The sequence below is a fragment of the Arachis duranensis genome, chromosome 9 (genome assembly GCF_000817695.3).
Source record: "Arachis duranensis cultivar V14167 chromosome 9, aradu.V14167.gnm2.J7QH, whole genome shotgun sequence".
NCBI lineage: Eukaryota > Viridiplantae > Streptophyta > Magnoliopsida > Fabales > Fabaceae > Arachis > Arachis duranensis.
In genome coordinates this window covers 42,143,574-42,151,329 of record NC_029780.3, presented here as the reverse complement: position 1 = coordinate 42,151,329, position 7,756 = coordinate 42,143,574, and the positions used below count along the sequence as shown (strand labels likewise).

Genomic DNA, 7,756 nt, shown 5'->3' with positions numbered 1-7,756 from the left:
TAAGTGGAAATATACTAAGGAATTCAAATTAAGCAATCAAAGATAGTAATTAACAAAACCCAATTCAGATTCAACAAGGAAAGATCAAATTAAAACTAGATCTAGAGAAGAACAAAGGTTTCTTCCTCTAGAAGAACAAAAACCTAAAAACTAAAAAAAATTGTGTCTTAGTGTAAAAATGATTGATCTCCCCTTTCTCCCTAGCATCCTTGGGTCTTTTCCATGCAGAAACAGCCTAAAATTGGGCCTGTTGAGCCTCAGAAATCGCCAGGCACGATTTCTTTTAATGAGGTCAAGTGCAGCTTCCCGTGCGTGCACGCCATGCGTGCGTCTGTGCCGATTGCTTTTGTGATCCACGCGTGCGCACTAGCTGCGCGTTCGCGTCGGTGGAAATTCTCTGGCCTGCGCGGATGCGTCCATCCTTTCTTTTGTGATCCATCCGTGCGCATGAAGTGCGCGTGCGCGCCGATGCTGCGGTTCTCAAACTCCAAATCTTCATGTTCCTTGCTCTGGTGCATGCATTCATTCTCTCTTCTAGGCCATTCTTACCCTACTAATTATCAAATCACTCACAAATATGTCACGACATCGAATGGCAATAAAGAGAATCAAAATATAGCAATTCTAAGGCAAAATAAGCATGTTTTCCACAATGGAGCAACATTGGGAAGTGAACACAAAACCATGCATTTCTTGTGAATAAGTGTGAGAAATATTGATAAAAACCCCCAAAATAAGCACAAGATAAATCACAAAATCGGGGTTTATCACCTCCCAACACCAAACTTAGAGTTTGACTGTGGGGGCTTTGGTTGACTCTGCATTGAGAGAATCTTTTCATGCTTCCTCTCCATGGTTACAGAGGGAGATCCTTGAGTTTTAAACACAAAGTAGTCCTCATTCAATTGAAGGATCAACTCTCCTCTGTCCATATCAATCACAACTTTTGCTGTGGCTAGGAAGGGTCTTCCAAGGATAATGGATTCATCCTCATCCATCCCAGTGTCTAGGATTATGAAATCAGTAGGGATGTAAAGGCCTTTGACCTTTACTAGCACGTCCTCTACCTGTCCATAAGCCTTTTCATGGATTTGTCTGCCATCTCTAATGAGAATTTGGCAACCTGTACCTCAAAGATTCCCAATTTCTCCATTACAGAGAGTGGCATTAAGTTTATGCCTGACCCTAGGTCACACAGAGCCTTCTCAAAGGCCATGGTGTCTATGGTATAGGGAATTAAGAATTTACCAGGATCTTGTTTATTTTGAGGTAATGTCTACCTACCCAAGTCATTCAGTTCATTGGTGAGCAAGGGGGGTTCATCCTCCCAAGTCTCATTACCAAATAACTTGGCATTTAGCTTCATGATTGCTCCAAGGTATTTAGCAACTTGCTCTTCAGTGATATCCTCATCCTCTTCAGAGGAAGAGTACTTATTAGAGCTCATGAATGGCAGAAGGAAATTTAATGGAATCTCTATGGTCTCTGTATAAGCCTCAGATTCCTTTGGTTCCTCAAAGGGGGACTTCTTATTGGTCAGTGAATGCCCCAGGAGGTCTTCCTCACTAGGAATCTCTGCCTTTTCACTCTCTCCAGGTTCGGCCATGTTACTCACAGTTATGGCCTTGCACTCTCTTTTGGGATTCTCTTCTGTATTGCTTGGGAGAGTACGAGGAGGAGTTTCAGTAACTCTTTTACTCAGCTGGCCCACTTGTGCCTCCAAATCTCTAATAGAGGACCTTGTTTCATTCATGAAACTGAGAGTGGCCTTAGATAGATCAAAAGCTATGTTTGCTAAGCTAGATGGGTTCTGCTCAAAATTTTCTGTCTGTTGCTGAGAGGATGAGGGAAAAGGCTTGCTATTGCTAAACCTGTTTCTTCCACCATTATTAAAGCCTTGTTGAGGCTTTTGTTAATCCTTCCATGAGAAATTTGGATGATTTCTCCATGAGGGATTATAGGTATTTCCATAGGCTTCACCCATGTAATTCACCTCTGCCATTGTAGGGTTCTCAGGATCATAAGCTTCTTCTTCAGAAGATGCTTCTTTAGTACTGTTGAATGCATTTTGCAATCCATTCAGACTCTGACAAATCAAATTGACATTTTGAGTCAAAATTTTGTTCTGAGCCAATATGGCATTCAGAGCATCAATTTCAAGAACTCCCTTCCTCTGAGGCGTCCCATTATTCACAGGATTCCTTTCAGAAGTGTATATGAACTGGTTATTTGCAACCATGCCAATGAGTTCCTGAGCTTCTGCAGGCGTTTTCTTCAAGTGAATGGATCCACTTGCAGAATGGTCCAATGACATCTTAGACAATTCAGACATACCATCATAGAATATATCCAGGATGGTCCATTCTAAAAGCATGTCAGAAGGACACTTTTTGGTCAGTTGCTTGTATCTCTCCCAAGCTTCATAGAGGGATTCACCTTCTTTCTGTTTGAAGGTTTGAACATCCACTCTAAGCTTTCTCAACTTTTGAGGAGAAAAGAACTTGGCTAAGAAACCTGTGACCAGCTTATCCCAAGAGTTCAGGCTATCTTTAGGTTGAGAGTCCAACCATATTGTAGCTCTGTCTCTTACAACAAAAGGGAAAAATATAAGCCTGTAGACCTCGGGATCAACCCCATTGGTCTTAACAGTATCACAGATCTGTAAGAATTCAGTTAAGAACTAAAAAGAATCTTCTGATAGAAGTCCATGAAACTTGCAATTCTGTTGCATCAGAGAAACTAATTGAGGCTTTAGCTCAAAATTGTTTGCTCCAATGGCAGGGATTGAGATGCTTTTTCCATGGAAGTTGGAATTTGGTGCAGTAAAGTCACTAAATATCTTCCTTCCATTGTTATTGGGTTCAGCCATGTCTTCTTTTTCGAGATTCTCTATAAAGTTTTCTCTGGATTGTTGTGCTTTAGCTTCTCTTATCTTCTTCTTAAGAGTCCTTTCAGGTTCAGGATCTGCTTCAACAAGAATGTCCTTGTCCTTGCTCCTGCTCATATGAAAAAGAAGGGAACAGAAATGGAAGAGGAATCCTCTATGTCATAGTATAGAGATTCCTTTATGTGAGTAGAAGAAGAAAAGAACAGAAGAATGAGAAGAGAAAAATTCGAACACAGAGAGGAAGAGAGGGTTCGAATTTTAAGATGAAGAGAAGTGTTAGTAAATGAATAAATAAATAGAAGGAGATGAGAGAGAGGAGTTTTCGAAAAATAATTAAAAGGAAAAGGAAAATATTTTTGTTTTTATTTTAAAATATAGTTAGAATTCGAAAATTAGGAGAAGGAATAAAATAAAAATTAAAACAATTAGTTAAATAAAAAGATTTTTGAAAAAGAGGAGGGTGGTTTTCAAAAATTAGAGAGAAAAAAGTAGTTAGGTAGTTTTGAAAAAGATAAGAATTAGTAAAACAAACAAAAAGTCAATTAGTTAGTTGAAAAGATTTGAAAATCAATTTTGAAAAGATAAGAAGTAAGAAAAAGATTTTTTGAAATCAAATTTTTTGAAAAAGATATGATTTGAAAAAGATACGATTAAAAAGATATGATTGAAAAGATATGGTTGAAAAAGATTTAATTTTTAAAATTAAAATTGATTACTTGACTAAGAAGAAACTAAAAGATATGATTCTAGAATTTAAAGATTGAACCTTTCTTAACAAGAAAGTAACAAACTTCAAATTTTTTAATCAATCACATTAATTGTTAGTAAAGTTTTTGAAAATAAAAGAAAAATAAGAAAAAGATTTTGAAAAACAATTTTTTTAAAATTTTCGAAAATAATAAGAAAAAAAATGAAAAAGATTTGATTTTTGAAAAAGATTTTGGAAAGATAGGATTTTTAAAAATGAAATCTTGACTTGACTAACAAGAAACAACTAATTTTAAAAATTGTTGGCTAAGTCAACCCAAAGATTTCAAAATTTATAGAGAAATAAGGGAAAGATATTTTTTTATTTTTGAAATTTTTTATGAGGAGAGAGAAAAGCAACAAAATGACTCAAAACATGAAAAATTAAGATCAAACAAGAAAAACATGCAAGAACACTATGTATATCAAGATGAACACCAAGAACACTTTGAAGATCAAGATGAACATCAAGACTTATTTTTGAAAAATTTTCAAGAAAAGAAAAATATGCAAGACACCAAACTTAGAAATTTTCAATGCTTAGACACTATGAATTCAAAAATGTATATGAAAAACAACAAAATACACAAAATAATAAAATATGAAGATCAAACAAGAAGACTTATCAAGAACAACTTGAAGATTATGAAAAATGCAATGCATGAATTTTTCGAAAAAAATGCACAAATTTTAAAAACATGCAATTGACACCAAACTTAAAAATTGACTCAAGACTCAAACAAGAAACACAAAATATTTTTGATTTTTTTGATTTTATAAATTTTTTTTCAAAAATTATTTTTAGAAAAACGAAAAAGAAAAAATTTTTTTGAAAGATTTTTGAAAACTTTTTGGAAATAAAATAAAAATTACCTAATCTGAGCAACAAGATGAACCGTCAGTTGTCCAAACTCGAACAATCCCCGGCAACGGTGCCAAAAACTTGGTGTACGAAATTGTGATCTCAATGGCGCCAACAACTTGGTACGCACAATTGTAATATCACTCTTTTTCACAACTTCAAACAACTAACCAGCAAGTACACTGGGTCGTCCAAGTAATAAACCTTACGTGAGTAAGGGTCAATCCCACGGAGATTGTCGGCTTGAAGCAAGCTATGGTCATCTTGTAAATCTCAGTTAGGCGGATTCAAATGGTTATGGAGTTTTGATAATTAAAAGATAAGTAAACATAAAATAAAGATAGAGATACTTATGTAATTCCTTGGTGGGAATTTCATATAAGTGTATGGAGATGCCTCATTCCTTCTGAATCTCTGCTTTCCTACTGTCTTCATCCAATCCTTCATACTCCTTTCTATGGCAAGCTGTATGTAGGGCGTCACCGTTGTCAATGGCTACTTCCCATCCTCTCAGTGAAAAAGGTCCTCTACGATTTCCTGCATGGCTAATCAGCTATTGGTTCTCGATCGTGTAGGAATAGGATTTACTATCCTTTTGCGTCTGTCACCACGACTTACAGTCGCAAGTTTGAAGCTCGTCACAGTCATCCCATCCCAGATCCTACTCAAAATACCACAGATAAGGTTTAGACTTTCCGGATCTCAAGAATGCTGCTAATGGATTCTAGCTTATACCACGAAGACTCGGATCTCACAGAATGGAAGGCTCTGTTTTCAGGAGAGGCAACCATGTGTCGTGGACTAGGAATCCAAGAGATACACACTTTAGCTTTCGCAGGTAGAACGGAAGTGTTTGTCAGGCATGCGGTCATAAGTGAGAATGGTGATGAGTGTCACGGATCATCACATTCATCAGGTTGAAGTGCAAATGAATATCTTAGAATAAGAATAAGCATGAATTGAATAGAAAATAGTAGTAATTACATTAATACTCGAGGAATAGCAGAGCTCCACACCCTTGATCTATGGTGTGTAGAAACTCCACCGTTGAAAATACATAAGTGATAAGGGTTCAGACATGGCCGTGAGGCCAGCCCCTAACACGTTATCAAAGGATCAAAAGATAATCCAAAGATGTCTAATACAATAGTAAAAAGTTCCATTTATACTAGACTAGTTACTAGGGTTTACAAAAATAAGTAAATGATGCAGAAATCCACTTCCGGGCCCACTTGGTGTGTGCTTGGGCTGACCATTGAAGCTTTCACGTGTAGAGGTCTTCCTTGGAGTTGAACGCCAGTTTGTAACTTGTTTCTGGCGTTTAACTCTGCTTTGCAACTTGTTTCTGGCGTTTAACGCCAGAATAGGGCAGAAAGATGGCGTTAAGTGCCAGTTTGCATCATTTAAACGCGGGCAAAGTATGGACTATTATATATTGCTGGAAAGTCCTGGATGTCTACTTTCCAACCCAATTGAGAGTGCGCCATTTGGACTTTTGTAGCTCCAAAAATTCCATTTCGAGTGCAGGGAGGTCAGAATCTAATAGCATTAGTAGTCCTTTGTCAGCCTCTGAATCAGATTTTTGTTCAGGTCCCTCAATTTTAGCCAGAAAATACCTGAAATCATAGAAAAATACACAAACTCATAGTAAAGTCTAGAAATGTGAATTTTTCTTAAAAACTAATAAAAATATACTAAAAACTAATTAAAACATACTAAAAACTATATAAAAAGAATGCCAAAAAGCATATAAATTATCCGCTCATCGCCAGGGCACTCAATAGTGATGGTTCACACACATTCTTCACAACTTCGCACAGCTAACCAGCAAGTGCACTGGGTCGTCCAAGTAATAAACCTTACGTGAGTAAGGGTCGATTCCACGGAGATTGTTGGTATGAAGCAAGCTATGGTCATCTTGTAAATCTTAGTCAGGCGGATTCTAATGGTTATAATGGTTTTCGAATATAAAGATAAATAAAGAATAAAATAAGGATAGAGATACTTATGTAATTCATTGGTGGGAATTTCAGATAAGCGCATGAAGATACTGTGTTCCTTCTGAATCTCTGCTTTCCTACTGCTTTCATCCAATCATTCTTACTCCTTTCCATGGCAAGCTGTATGTTGGGGGATCACCGTTGTCAATGGCTACCGTCCGTTCTCTCAGTGAAAATGGTCCAGGTGCACTGTCACCGCAAAGCTAATCATCTGTTGGTTCTCGATCATGTAAGAATAGGATTTACTATCCTTTTGCGTCTGTCACTACGCCCTACAGTCGCGAGTTTGAAGCTCATCACAGTCATTCAATCCCTGAATCCTACTCAGAATACCACAGACAAGGTTTAGACTTTCCGGATTCTAGAGAATGCTGCCAACGGATTCTAGCTTATACCACGAAGATTCTGATCAAAGAATCTAAGAGATATTCATTCAAGCTTATTTGCATGTAGAACAAAAGTGGTTGTCAGGCACACGTTCATAAGTGAGAATGGTGATGAGCATCACATAATCATCACATTCATCAGGTTCTTGAGTACGACTAGATATCTTAGAATTAGAATAAGCGTGAGTTGAATAGAAGAACAATGGTACTTTGCATTAATACTCGAGGTACAGCATAGCTCCACACCTTAATTTATGGTGTGTAGAAACTCCACCGTTGAAAATATATAAGTGATGAAGGTCCAGGCATGGCCGTGAGGCCAGCCCCCATAAAATTGATAAAGAGATCAAAGGATCCTCAATAGATAATCCAAAAGTCTTATTTATACTAGACTATTTACTAGGGTTTATAGAAATAAGTAAATAATGCAGAAATCCACTTCTGGGGCCCACTTGGTGTGTGCTTGGGCTGAGTATTGAAGCTTCACATGTGTAGAGGCTTCTCTTGGAGTTAAATGCCATGTTGTAACGTGTTTTTGGCGTTTAACTCTGGTTTGTGACGTGTTTCTGGTGTTTTACTCCAGAATGCAGCATGGAGCTGGCGTTGAACGCCATTTTGCGTCGCCTAAACTCGAATAAAGTATGGACTATTATATATTGCTGGAAAGCGCCGGATGTCGAATTTCCAATGCAATTGAGAGTGAGCCATTTAGAGTTCTGTAGCTCCATAAAATCTATTTTGAGTGCAGGGAGGTCAGAATCCAACAGCATCTGTAGTCCTTTTTCCGCCTCCTATCAGATTTTTGCTCAGGTCCCTCAATTTCAGCCAGAAAATACCTGAAATCATAGAAAAACACACAAACTCATAGTAAAGT

At 37.3% G+C, this 7,756-nt stretch overlaps 1 non-coding gene across 1 annotated transcript; it reads left to right on the top strand.

The window, feature by feature from the left end:
• The first annotated feature begins 2,368 nt into the window (after positions 1–2,368).
• On the top strand, positions 2,369–2,476 carry LOC127741935 (small nucleolar RNA R71). Its single transcript, XR_008003122.1, has one exon. It is a non-coding gene; the product is annotated as a small nucleolar RNA R71 (small nucleolar RNA).
• The last annotated feature ends 5,280 nt before the right edge of the window (positions 2,477–7,756 follow it).